Source organism: Tupaia chinensis, unplaced genomic scaffold (assembly GCF_000334495.1).
Source record: "Tupaia chinensis unplaced genomic scaffold, TupChi_1.0 Scaffold144206_1, whole genome shotgun sequence".
Classification (NCBI taxonomy): Eukaryota; Metazoa; Chordata; class Mammalia; order Scandentia; family Tupaiidae; genus Tupaia; species Tupaia belangeri.
In genome coordinates this window covers 575,599-590,646 of record NW_006204064.1, presented here as the reverse complement: position 1 = coordinate 590,646, position 15,048 = coordinate 575,599, and the positions used below count along the sequence as shown (strand labels likewise).

At 37.7% G+C, this 15,048-nt stretch overlaps 1 protein-coding gene across 1 annotated transcript in view; it reads left to right on the top strand.

Moving 5' to 3' along the window:
- FHIT (fragile histidine triad diadenosine triphosphatase) overlaps positions 1-15,048 on the top strand; it is an 858,590-nt gene that overhangs the window by 340,874 nt on the left and 502,668 nt on the right. The window lies entirely within an intron of this gene.

Sequence of the window (15,048 nt, the reverse complement as noted above, 5' to 3'; positions counted from 1 at the left end):
AAAAAAAAAAAAAAGCTAAAAAAGCTTATTTTAGAGATAGTGAATAAAATTTACATATGGATTCCATATCTTTTTTTACTTTTTTCTGATGTGTTTGACTGACCCCCCCCCAACAATCGTCCACTGTTTATTGGTAAACCACTTCCTACTTAGTTAACATATTTGGGATAACACTTTGCTGGGTACGAAGTGAATCAGTCTTCCTAGTGTGTACTGACATTTTTTAAAATGCTTTTTTCCACATCCCTGAAGTTCATTTTCAGCACACTAATTGTGTGTGTGTGACAGGGAGGTTGGCACAATCAGATATTTTCTGAGGTGGATCTAGTAGTGGGAATCTATTCTTCCTCCTTACTGAGGTAAGAGTTCCAACAACATAATGAAAATATATGTAAATTTAAGCTATAATATTCATTGCAGCCAAAATGATCTATGAATGGTATAGTTAACTCCAAATTAAATGAACAAAAGTATATAATGGGGGATTGGTACAGGGCAGATTCTTTTTAATATTGCACAGACTTACACAGTAAAGCGCCCTATTGAAACTTAGACTGTCCTCTTAAAAATGCTTACCTAGTTGGCATTTTTTAAACAGGATAATTTAATGGCTAAACTGTCTACCCGTTCTGCATTCCTTTGAAGAATTATGCTAATCATACAAGTGGTCTCGCATTGCATGATTGATAAATTCATTTTGGTGCAGCCCTTGCCTCTTTTATGCCTTAGAGAGCTTAGCTATAATGGATTAGGTTTAATTCCTGTAGTCTTGTGTTGTTTTTCTGGACTGTTAAGTCAAAACAAAGGAAAAAATATTGGGCTTTTGGCAATAAATCATGGTCTACTGAGAAAGCCAACCTCTACCCAAATTTGCCAGGTAGACATTTAGAAATTCTAGTAACTGTGGATTCTGAAAAAAAATAAAATAAAATAACTCTTTTACCTCTGAAGCTCAGACACGTGAAATAATGACCTGGGATGTGTTGGATTATAATTTTCATATCAAAAGCCCTGGATCCTGAGAAACAATAAGGATGTAGTGGAGAAAGAAATAGAATGCCCTTTTGATTTTTTAAAAATTTGCTCTGGAACCAGCAGTTAGCGTAATGGCTATGTCGCTGGATTCCCACGTAGTCAACTGCGGTTCGCGTCCCAGACCCAGTGGCTTAAAACTCATGCCGGGCACGTGTGTGTGTGTGTACCCAAGATCCCAAGAGGAGGATGGAGGAGAAGGGATTGCAGCGTGACCATCCCCTCTGGGGGTTGATTTCTCGCTTTCTGTCTCTATGTCTCTCTCTGTCTGTCTGGCGAGCGCACCCACCCTGTAGCGAAAACCTCTCCAAAAAACAGAAAAAAATTTGCTCTAGTGGCCATGCACTTGCTGAAGAGAGACATAGAAAAAGAGAGATAGAGGAAAAAGTGAAAAGCACACCACAGAGGTGATGGCCACTCCACGATCTTTTTTCCTCTCTCCTCTCCTTGAAATTTGGGGGCACACACATACACGCACCCTGTGTTTTTTAAGTAACTGAGTCCAGGACTTGAACCTCATAGTCAGTCATGTGGGATCCAGCTGCCTTAACCATCATGCCATCAGCTGGCGCATGCTCTCTTGGTTTTAACAACAGCAAGAAAAAGAAACCCAAAGCAGAAATTATGGGAAGTTCATCTATTTGCATTCATTTTAAAGTATTACTATTATTATTTTTGATTTGCCTAAGGGTAATGTGCTCACCAGAAGGCAACAAAGAGAGGAGAGTGAAAAAGCACCCTTCATGGGATGGTCAAGCCACAGTTCCTTTTTCATTTCTTTCAGTATTTTGGACACGCATACATGTGCTTAACATGTTTTTCAAGCTGTCAGGTCTGGGACTCAAACCACAAAATTGGTCTTATGGGATCCAGCCTCCTCAACTGCTACCAGCTGGCCCTAAGTGCTATTTTTAAGATACAAGTTTTAAAAACATAATTTCACCTATAATGCATACATATCATGAAATTCAGGTGTACACATAGCAATTCATATATCTAAATATGTATGTACATGTCTGAACTTTTGGTAACCTCTTTCGACTCCACCACCAACACCCTTTTTTACTTGGTACTAACCTGCTCCATTCATATGAGCCACTGTATCCATTACAGTATGTCCCACTGCTTGCTGCTCACTCGGATAATCCTCCTTGAGTAACACTCTCCTTTTCAATTTCCCAGCTCCTGTGCTCCAATAACTGATTTTAGGTAGCTGGATCCTTTGGCTGGTCACTTCTGGTTGTGAACAGTCTCAATCCTGTTAACCCACTGTATCAGAGGAAAGTTTGTGCCAAGATATGAAAACAGTTGGGAAGTCCTATGTTTATGCTTCCATATTTTTCAATATACTAATATTTAATGTCATAACACATATATGTATATTTCACATTCATATCTGGGAGCATTTTTTTAGTCATTGTTTTTCAAAACAGGATTCTTAGGTATGTTTTTCTCCTTCAGTGATTATTTGTGGGGATCCCTTCAAGACCACTATGTAACTTGAATTCATTATTCTGAGCAACTATAACATTCATTGTACAAACTATTCTCTGGCTGGTGGGTGTTTTAAGCTTTGTGTTGTTTTGTTTTGTCTTATCACAAGAAGAGCTTACATAATTTGTTTTTAATGGCATAGATTGTCAAGCATTGGAGTAATGTATTTAAGAAAATGTACTTTTTTTTTTATCTTAATAGACATTGCCTGTTGTCTATTTCAAGAAGCCTTAACATTTCACATTTTAATCAGCCAAATATCAGAATACACTTGTCTCTAAATTTCTACCAGGAGTAAATATTTTCCCTTTCCTTTTTCTAAGTCGGGTATGTGTAATTCACATCTCATTGTTTTTGTCCATTTAAGTTTTCCTTGATATCTATTGAGTTTGAGCATTTTTTCATTTTAGTCAGCTTTTATAATAGTCTTCTTTAAATTGCCTCATTTCTTTATCCTCTTCTCTTTTTTCCTTTTAGGATTCTTTTTTTAATTTTTATCTTTTTATTTTTATAGTTTTAGAGGATTTTGTGTTAAGGAGTGTGTGCTCAGGTCTGGTGGAGAGAGAGGGAGAGAGAGAGACAGTGAGAGGAAAAGTGAGAAATCACCCCCAGGACATGCCACAATCCCTTCTCCTCCATTCTCCTCCTGGGATCTTGGGCACGTCCACATATATGTTCAGCATTATTTCCAAGCCACTGGGTCTGGGACTTGAACCATGATCAACTAAATGAGAATCCAATGACATAAATGCTATGCCATCTACTGGCCCAGTTTTTAAAAAATGTTAACCCTTCTTGTCTATTTGTAAAATCACTTTATCTTTCATAAATATTTGCTGTCATGTGCATCACATTTTTAAAATGTAAGTGGAATGTTTTGAGAGTCATTTGTTGTCCATGCCAGAATGTACATGTATTCCTAGCAAATCAGTTCAGATGGGCAGACATGGATTGAACAGGAGATGGTCATTATATAGCATAGAGAGCTGAGTGATTAGGCACACAGGCACACCACTTACATCTTATTACTCAAAACTGTTCATTGATGGGACCAGCAGTTAGTGTAATGGCTATGTCACTGGACTCCCATGTAGTCAACTGTGGTTCGAGTCCCAACCTGGTGGCTTAAGCTCAGGCCAGGCGCGTGTGCGTGCGTGCCCAAGATCCCGAGAGGAGAATGGAAGAGAAGGGATTGCGGCATGGCCATGCCCCCTGAGCGGGTGATTTCTCACTTTCTGTCTCTCTGTCTTTCCTGGGAGCGCACATGCCCTATAGCAAAAACCTCTCCAAAAAACAAACAAACAACAAACAACAAACTATTCATTGCAAGAAAGAAATTTCCTTGATGAAAACCCTTGGTGTGACTTAAGGGGATAGGGTCATCTCAGGTCCTTTAAATACTTTTAAGAGACAGCTCTTATTCCCTAGAGGTGAATGATTACTGACTTATAGGCTTCTTTTAGAGGATATTCATTTTATTATCTTAACAAACACTTTTGAAAGGAGGGTATTCAGTGAAGTCTCAAAATACAATGCCTGAACTTTTCTAGTTTCCTTTTCAATTTTGGTTTAATTATATGGGTTTCTCTACTGTTTTGGAAGTTATTTATTTGTTAACTTTATCTTTTGAAACAATTCTAAATTCATGAGAATTGCAAAAAATGTACAGGAAAGTGCCATGCACACTTCATGTGGCCTTTCTAATGTTAGCTCCTTGTGTAACTCTAGTAATGATAGCACAATATCAAAAGGAAATTAGCATTGGTACAATCCACAGAGCTTATTCAAATTTCATTTGTTTTATAGACTAAATGTGTGTGCGTGTGTGTGTGTGTGTGTGTGTGTTCATGTATGTGTAGTTCTATTAGGGTTATTTTTTTAACTCTTGTACATGAAACAAATTCTTTTATCACTCTAATTCTAAGCATTGCATTCATAAATAAAAACAGATAAAACTGAAAAAAGTAAAGAATAGTGGGATACTGGAGTGATTTTTGACTAATGCTATGGAATGCTGTTCTGCATATAACCTTAAAAGACTCTATGAAGGTACCTCAGATCAGTTTATCTCCCCATGGTCCTGCATAAAGGCAGAACATACATTAAATGCCTTCTAAAGATTCCATAGAGTTGCTGACTGTTGGCCTTCTGATGAGAAACGGAGTGCAGGACTTCTGCTTGAGCCTGCGGAGACTGCCCCTTCTAAAAATGAATGAATGAATAAAGAGTGTTTGTGAAAAGATATGTTCTCCTGACTACAGTGACACCCGCTGAGATTGCTTGGGTTGTAATTTTGCAGCAGCCTTTCCCAGAATTAATTACATATCCGTAATCAGGCAACCATAGCTACTCTTTACCGGTAGTGTCTCATGAACAACTGTAAACAAGTAAATTAGTGTCAACGAGCATCTGAACACATACTGTGACAGAGATTGTTCTTGGTGACAGTCCTCTCTTCTCTTTACAAGTCATCTTAGAGGCCTCTAAAACTTTAAAGGAGAGGAAAAAGTAAAGGAAGTATTGTTGCTTACCTACTGAAAAGCCATCTAGAAAGACTTTCCTATTAAATGGCATCCATGGACTTCAAGCCATAAGAGGCAGAAATCCACTCTTGTAGGACATTGATGCAACTTCTACATCTTTCTTAGGAGTAAATGTGCTCTAGAGAAGTGAAATGGTATGCTTAATGGCACAAAGATAGTTGATGGCAAAGTCTTGACTAAAATTCAGGCAACTTTCCTCTGAAAAGATGTTCTTTCTATTGTGACACTATATACTCTGTTCGTATAGATTGAATCAATGGATTGAAAAATCATAACAGTCATACATATCAAGGTTATTTTTTTTTCTTCTCTGCTACAAGAGTATCCTAAAGGGGACATAGGAAGTCAATCTTGGAATAGGCAACCATCTCCTATAAGACAACTGACTGGTAGGAGAGGTTTTAATGGCTATAATGCTAATGCAGGGCCAACAACAAAATACGAAGATTTCAAAAAGCATCTTTATTCCCCCTAAGACTTCAAAAGAAGTTTAATTGGAGCCTAGTTAGGGTTTTTGCTGAAAGTTGAATAATCTCCAAATCCAGTGTACTCTGGACTGTCTCAACTGTTAATTATCATTGACTGCTTAAAAAGTGTTATAATGAATTGTTTCAAATACATACAAAAGTAGAATGTCTAGTATAATAAATTCTCATGTAGATTATGATTGTTGTGCTACAATAGGTAGTCAAATACTGATTTTAAAATGAATATATGTGAATGATTTTTTTTAAAAGATAGATAGCCCTTCCAGTTTTGAAAAGAAAGAGGTTTTGGAAAGGCATTAAATAATTCTTTGCTTCAGTTGTCTGGCCAGTGTAACATCTCTCTTCCCCATGTGACTCTGGATAGCACTTTGGCATATTTTTCAGGTTAGTTATGATATTCAGAAATAGAAATCCACAATGTAGAATTTAGGGTAGTGATTGAAATCTCCAGTGAGTGACTATGTTTGTGTATAAGGTAACAGAGTGAGCCATGTTTCTCAGTGTGAGACTTGACCTCCTCTCTGCTGGCAAAATCAATAGTGGAACATAGAGCGTTTGAAGCAATGGCAGCTAAATGACTAAACCAAAGAGAAAATATGGGCTAGAGGGAATAGTAAAGACCCAAACTTAGAGACTGTAGTCTCTTTAGATTGAACTCAGTACTATCAACCTACATTGTTCTATTTTAAATGGCCATCTTCCCAGCTGGACTTTCATGAGTTCTATTGGGTACAGGGACCATTTTCTTCTTACTGCTTGTCTGTCCCTAATGCATAGCAATACATGTTGATGTTTGTTACAAGGATAGATAGATTGATGGATATGTGGATGGACAAAGGAGTAAAGAAAAGCATTTTGGGGAATAAGATTTAACCAGTAGCCTCAACATTTTAGATGTAATGATAATAGAGTTTTCAACAGCTGGCCCATTTTTAAGCAGATACCAGTAAGAGCAGTGTAGCATTAAAATAGGCCATTCTACTATTGTCTCAGGTCACATTTTGAAGCCTAATTAGAAGTTCATTGATAGTCTTTTTTAAAAAATCAAAGAAAAAGCAAAAGGCAACAAAAGTATTCTAGTTCTAGAAGAAATACACTGGTGTTTCTGTTTAATTTGATCTTCAAATTTCAAACCATGGATGCCTGGTGGAGGCGAGATCATGTTTGAAGTAGACTCTTTTGATAATTTCATGATTTAATTTCCTTTTCCTGATCCAATTTTATACAAAACTCCATTCTGTAACAGCAATTTTGGTGAAGTGTAGCAAAATTCCAATGGTAGATCCCTAGAGAACATGCCAAAAGTGGATTATGACATGCTAGAAATTATAGTGGTCTGGTGAGTCCATTAGAGTAAATCAGACACAGTAGGGCAGATTTAGTAGAATTCATGTAGCTCATTAGGTGACTGTCAAACATCAGAACCCTAAAATATCAGAAAGGAGGACCTTCTATAGCATACTTCATTTTACAGATGGTAATGCAGAAAAGGAGAACTGATCTGCCCAGTTGTGTTGGTAACAGAATCCTCACTGTCATCTCAGGAGCACCCACAATCCACAATCTCTGCCTTGAGAGCCTGGACCCAGTATTGTCCTCTGATGGAAACTCTGTGGGAAGTTCCTGATCCCTTCCATAGTGCTCCAGTTTGCCGCCTCCTATGCTAAACATGGCCATCTTCTTCTTTCATTGATTATCCCATGATGTTTGTTCTCTGTCCCCCTCTTCTAGGTATTACTCAAGATCTTAGTAAATGACTTAAAATGTTTAGATAAAAAACAATAGATTATACAAGAAAACCTTTAGTGCAAAAAGTGTATTATGCTTTACACAAATTAAGACAATGCAATTATTACAAATTGGTGTTTTTTCCCCCCATTTTTAGTCATCTATATCTGGCATCCCCAATTCAAAGTACCAGAGTTCCTCTCTTCTCCTTCCCTAAACACAAGAAAAGTGCAGGTTACCCATTCAGAGTTTGCATAAATTTCTTCTTAATTCTTGAATGTATTTGACTTTTTATTTAAACAAAAATATTATAACTTTCTTGTAATTAACCTTGAATACTATGGAAATATATTAATACATATCTCAGGCTAAAAAGTACCTAACATAAACAAATAGAAAGCTCAAAGGAACCCCACAAGCCAATCTTAGCAGAAACAGAATTGTATGCATTTTCTTTCATATTCTCCTCACATTCATCCTCTCCCTGTCACCCCTGCCCCCCCCCAACACCTGCCCTCATCTGGTAAAAGGTGACATTTGAAACATTCCACTCTGAAGACTCACAGTTAAATTGCAAGAAAGTGAGATGGTGATTTCCATCTCCCATGATTTTGAAGATTCCTTGGTTGAGAATGTTTCCAATCACTGATCATGACTCATTCATGGCTTATGCATTCATCTTAGTGTGTCCTACCAGACTTAAGAAAGAAAAAACTATTATACTATTATAGAGTAGGAGATAGCAGAAAGCATCACATACGGTAAATGATGTATTATAATTTAAATGATGTTACCTGTCTGCATGTGTCCTACGTTGTGATGTAAACTGTTTTTCTTTTTCATTTAATTTTATTTATTATTATTATTATTATTTAATTTGACCAAAAAGAGACAGAGAGAGAGAGAAAGTAAGAAATCTATCTGCCAGGTCTGGGACTCAAACCATGATTGGCCATGTGGAAGTCCAGCTCCTTAATTACCACTCCATCTGCTGGCCCCATAAAATGTTTTACTAAGGCTCCTGCATTAGTCTTTTGTCCTACTTAGTGAAATGGGAAGTAACAGAAATGAAGACCAACTCCTGACCCAAAGTAACTCACAGTATTCTCATTTTACTTGTTCTGCTACCAAATCCACTGTATTTGCTCTTTTTCTCACTGTGAACAGTAGCATGACTCCTCTGACGACTCCTTCAGAAAACAATACCTTAACCTGAACTTACTGAAAGGGAGCAAATATTCTAGACTCCTACATTTCCCATTTCCCCGTGAGGGAAATATTTTAATGATCTTATGCACCACATGGTTTAAATTTATAGTTTAAATTTTGTCCTCTGCAGTAATACTATTGTAGATTATTAATAAGTTTTCATTCCTTGTGAGACCATTTGTTACCTTTATACCAGTGCAAATGCATTTTTCAGTGATTCTCTAGAATTATTCCATTCAAATAGTAAGAATTTGCCAAAAGGAGAGAGAGATTGAGAAATTGAGACTAGTTTAAAAGAACAAAAAAAAAATTACCCAAGCTGGAGGGACTCTCCTGGGTTTTTCTCATAACCCTAAGTTGATAGTGGTGGTGTTTTGCAGGTGGGACTTGGGAAGACAAAAGGGAAGAACATCGTCATTCCTAATGAACCTGCTGAGCCTGTTATGTGTTCAGGCAGTCTCCCTGGGATACCAGTAAAAGAAAATTAAATCAGCTCACGACAGCTATCTTGCATATCTCACCTGGGAAGGTATGCATGTGGTAGGACAGGCACTGCTTAACATTAATCAGCCTCCTGAAGTCATTACATTCATGAGGAAATGTAATTCACATGTGATTACTTTTTAATTTACTCTGTAATCACATTCCAAGTGAACGGGCCAAGCTTAAAATGAAATTTAAAAGTCAAATACTGCTTTGTATTAGGAATTCACAATTTTTATATGCACTTAGGTTAATAAAGATTTTACAATAACCATTTGTGACTGAGCATATGATAATTTTTTTGATGAAAGTTAGTGCCATACCTTAGATAAGAAGTATTTGATTTCCCTCCAAGTACTGAACTGGACCCAGAGAGTCTCAGAACTCTACTCTGTGCTGAATTCCTGTCTCATCTAAACTTTATTTGAAAAGAAAAAAAAAAAAAATCATCCAAACATTCCTCAATCCCAGACCTGAAGTTGCAGTGAACTAATGTATTTTTAATTCCTGCTGTTCCTGTGAGGCGTATCCATTTGTTTTATCCATCATCAGAAAGTCTGTACAGAACCTCATAATAACTGACAAGTTCATCAATGGGGAATGCCCAGACCTGCAGTACAAATCTTCCTCCAACCATGTGGCCTTTTAAGTTTATGAAGTTACAAAGCTGCTGTGTTAGTTTTATGGGTGCCTTGAAACCAAAGGTTCAAAAGTCTAGGACCAGCTAGCCGTGGGCAGTAGTGGGTAGGTTTGTGTTTTATCAACCAGAACTAAGACCAATGGAGAGAAGGGTACAAAAGATGTACAGATATATTGTCAGTACAAAGAATTTTAACAACTTGGTCCTCCCTGGCATTGGATTGAACAACAACAGAAGTATTAAAATCTCCTTCCCAGAAAATTGTGAAAAGCTGAATTCTATTTTCCAGGAAGGTTATATAACATTACTAAACATTAGTTATTATCTTTCAGATTTCAAGATATTTGTAATACAGTAGCCCTCCCTTATCTGCAGGGGATACATATGAAGACTCTCAGTAGATGCCTTAAACCATGAATAAACCAAACCCTATATATACAAACAGCTCTTGACGTAAAATGGGTCAACTTACAGTTTTTTGACTTTATAATTGGTTTATCAAGATTCAACCCTATCATAAGTTGAAGGGGTCTAGATTTATGATGGTTCAACTTACAATTTTTTGACCGTACAATGGATTTATGGAGACGTAATCTGAGGAAATGGACCTGAGACATAAATTGAGGAACATGGGGACTCACAATGATTTAGGATTTTTTGACTTACAGTGGGTTTATTGGGAAATAACCCTACTGTAAGTGGAGCATCTGTATCAAATATATATATATACACACACACATATACTTATGCTGAAGTTTAATTTATAAATTGGGCATAGTTAGAGATTAACAGCAATAACCAATTGTCAAAAAGAACAATTTTAACATGGTAGTAGCTTTGTGGCCATAATTAAGTAAAAAGGGTTACCTGAATGCAACCACTGTGATAATGTGGTAGTTGATCTGACACCTGCCACAAATTCATGTCTGGGAGAGACAGAAGGATTTTATCACACTACATAGAATAGTGGCACATAATTTAAAACTTCTGAATTACTTCTATTTCTATTTAGTATTTCAAGCCATGGTTGATCATGAGAAACTGAAACTGAAGAAAGTGAAACTACAGTGGCGTCTATGTGTGTGTGTGGGGGGGAACTACTGGATCTTTATGCTACGTTTACTGATTATCTACTTCACTTAGCTTACTTTGTGTTAACTTTAAGTATTGGGTCGTTGGGAAAGCTGTGACACTTTTTCATAGAAAAACATAGAAATGTGAATTTGCTAGTCATCTTTTGATTGCTTAAGAGTCACATGTGGCTTTCTGGCTGCTATATTGGGTAGAGTAGATCCAAGCTATGACATTTATGAAATCATGATTTTAACATGCTGGTTATATATTCTTAAATGCACATTAAATAAATATATTGTTTTTCAAATTTTAAATAGTTTGATTTAGTAAATGGAATATACACCATACTATAGGAAACACAGACCTACCTAATAAGTAGTTTGTTTATTTGAGGGCAGTATTATACATGATGAATGGCACTCGTGTGCATCAGACTCTGCACAGCTGTGTGTACTCTCCTGGGGTCCCTAGCACAAGAGTCCTCAACACATTTTTTTTCTTTTTCTGACCTTGCAGAAGTTTATCAAGTTTATCCCCAGAGGTGTACAGATAGATCCACTGCTTAGGATGCTGGAGGCACATGGGAGTTCCTGGGCCAACCCGAACATTCCAGGTGCAGCAGGTGCACCTGTAATCCTAGCTAGTTGGGAGGCTGGAGCAGGAAGATCGCTACACATTAAGACCCTATCAAGAATGGCTTTATGTGTTTCCCTTCCTCTATGTCCTTTCTTCTTTCTCTATCCTTCTCTCTCATAATAGAAGAAAAAGAAAGGTTGAGTAGAGTCTGAGGGAATGAGACTGATGTGATCCTACTTCATGTTTTATTTACAAATATAAAATATTAACTATATATATTATGTATGTATAATAAATGTAGACATGATATATATATAACACACTTAAATATGTGTGTGCATGTGTTTATGCTTATATGTACACATGTATTTCCATTAAGAGCTGGGTCTATCCCAGCTCTAAGACCTTGCCCAAGAAATAGGGTTCTCCCGGAAGTCACACATCCTAGGCCGTTGCCTTTGCCACTTGTACTTAGGGCAGATAAACCATTTTGGTAGGCCTAATAATGATACACCAAAGAAATCACATCCCTATCCCCAGAGCATATGCATATGTTGCATTATATGACAAAAGGAACTTTGCACATATGATGAGATTAATAATCTTAAAATAAGGAAATTATCCTAGATTATTTAGGTGAGCTAGTATATTTTCAAGTATCCTTGTAAATGAAAGAGGGGGTGGGTGGGAGAAGAAGACATGACAGTGAAAGCAGAGCTCTAATGTGATGTAAGAGGGACTCAGACTGCTGCTGCTGCTGAATTTGTAGATGGAGAAAAAGGCCACAAGCCAAGGAATAGGGGGATGGGGTGCCCTCTAGAAGCTGAATAAGGCCAGGAAATGCATACTTCCCTAGAGCCTCCAGAAGAAACACAGCCCTACTGACATCTGGATCTTAGCTCAGTGATAACCATTTCAAACCTCTGATCTGCAGACCTGTAAGATAGATTTGTGGTGTTTGAAACCACCAAGTCAGTGGTACTTTCTTATAGCAGCAATAGAGAACCAATATTCCTATCCAGAGAATAGGTTGTTTTAGTAATAGGATGATCCCAAAATGTTACCACTTTCAACCTCTTTTGATTGGAAAAGGAACCCATGTTTTGATGCCCAAGTCAAGTACTTCTTTCCCTGGGAGACATTCCTGAAACACTTTGGCCAAGGTGAGGGTTTTCTCCTTTTTTGTCTCCTGTTCTCAGTACTGGTCTCTGATATTGCACATTTCACTCTGTGATATAGCTGTGCATGTGGAAACCATCTGTGTGCAGGACCAAGCAAGTGCTTGATCAGCTTCCAGAAGTATTCAAATGTGTGAGTGAGTACCTTAGGGCTTAGATCATGGGTTTTTATAAAGTGGTGTGTCAGGGTCATGGTCATAAGTATGTATGTTCCCTCTTTTTCACCTGGTCTGTGTTCATGTGTTTGAAGTTTGTCCATTTGCTTTCTGAAATTGTCTGAAGTTCTCTTGGGAACTAGATTTTAGAAGCTCTTTAGTCAACAAATAGTCTTCATGTTTTTATTTTATTCAATTTTCTTTTAGAAATTCATTATCATTTTGCAAGATTTTACTGGGAAATCAATGCAGAATTTCATTGTCTCCTCCTTTGTCAGCCTGGAAAGACATAGGCCTGAAGGATTTGTAACCTGAACATTGAGTCTCAGGATCCCTTGAGACCTCAGGATGCTGAGACCAGCTCTCTGTCCCAGAGTGAGACCTGAGGCAGGTCTGTTTTCAACTTCAGTGTTCCTTCATCTGACCAGTGATTACACGCAGGCTTGTGTTTTGGTTTGGACAAGATTACAATAGTTTTATGAAGAATCTAAATACATTCTAAGTGGTCATACTTTTGAAGCTTATTTTGCTAATTGTAGTCCTCATGGTAGAGGATTTTCAACAGTGAGAAACCTTCATTTTCCCATTGCATGCAGTCTGGTATTTACAATCCTACCTTTTAGGCAAAATGCAGATGGAAAAGTCATGATGCATTTTTGCATAGAAAAACAGAAAAATACATCATGACTTTTCCAACAACCCAATATTTCATTAGTAGTCAAAGTGATGGATCAATCTCTTCAGGGGAAACTTATCTTATTCAAAATTAAAGAGTTCACCCAAAATATGAATATTATTTGAGAAAGCTCCATTATTATGGTGAGGGGACCTCAAAATCAGGTATGACTTACACAGCTTGTAGCCAAAATATGAATATTATTTGAGAAAGCTCCATGTCGATTATGGTGAGGGGACCTCAAAATCAGGTACGACTTACACAGCTTGTAGTGGTCATCAGTTCTGCTTCCATAGATGGTGATGGAATCATTCTAGAGGGTAGAAAGTTAAGACCCAGAGTGTGGGACCAAATAAAAATAGACAAAAGCTGAGGTCCTAGGTGGGTAAGAGCATATACTATAAGGATGTTAAATACATGGCCAGGCTACTAGTCTCCTGTGAATAGTGAACTTGGAAATCTCTTTCGCTTAGCTGACCTACATGGCCCAGAATCCTTTCAACAGAGTTGGCTATTAGCTTGACATTATGTTGCTGGGGTTTTCATTTGTTTTTTGGTCTAGAAACACAAAATATATAAGCATGATAATATCACTCAGGCAAGTAGAAAGGGTTTCTTCTGGATTTGAAGAATCAGGTATTTGGAAGGCAGATGGTCACCAGGAGGATACAAACCATATAGAGAAAAATCAACAGTAAAGCCAGAGGACTGGCCTTGTCGGTTTATCAGGAGTGGATTATACCAGACACTCAGGGACTAAGTAATCTCTGACTTGATTGTGCATATAAGCTACCTGGGGTGCTTGTGAAAATGCATATTCTAAATCACTGGTTCTGGGATAGGACCTGAGATTCTGCACTTGTGACCAGCTGCCAGATGACATGAGCAAAGCTGGTCTGGGGGCTGCTCTTTGAGTATTAAGGATAGGGAACTGGGTCAAGACGTCAGTGCTCATCAGACCTGTTCTCAAGCTAGATTTCTATTTTCACAAATCCCTTCAAACTGAGACTGGGTTTGGCAAGACACTCAGGGTTTGTGTCTTCGAAAACCTGGAGGAAGATACAGGAAATTGCCCGAGTAGAGGGATTATTGTTATTATTATTATTATTTTTGCAAATATAGTGGTCCCTAGGAGAAAAAGCACCTCATATTCTATATATTTTAATTGTTTAAAGTTGTTCCCAACCCCCCCCAAATGCTCTCCTTTTCCCTCTTGTGTGTGAGGGGGATGACACATGCCATTTTGTCTTCCTTCTGTGCCTCCTTTTAGTCACCTCTTTAATCTCAGTCTTTATCTTCTATGTAGACAGCTTCCTAAAAGTTCTCCAATGATTGCATTAATAGAAACATCACCCAAAAACCATTAAATAATTTAATCAGCAAATATGTAGACATCCTAGTGGCAACTCCAGGATTTTGATATAGAAAGGTACTACTCAAATGACTGTCATTTTCAAATCCCACAAGCTACCCTTAGCACCTCCACTGAATCTGTCAGTAGATCACTGGGATATCTCAAGGGAGCTAAGAGTAAGAATTGAGCTGAGCTCCATAAAGAGCAGCAGCCACAATCCGGAATGCCACGAGGATCTCAGACAGCCACTCTGTGCTGGTCTGTCCCTTTCACATGTTTTTCTTGTTTTTCCTTCTCTCTGTACAGAGTGGCTGCCCAGCCTTTTCCTCCGTGGATCATGAAAACAGAAAGGGACTACTTATCCAGTTGGTTCTGCTCCTAGCCCTCTTTTTTTTTTTTTTTTTTTTGGGGGTTTTTC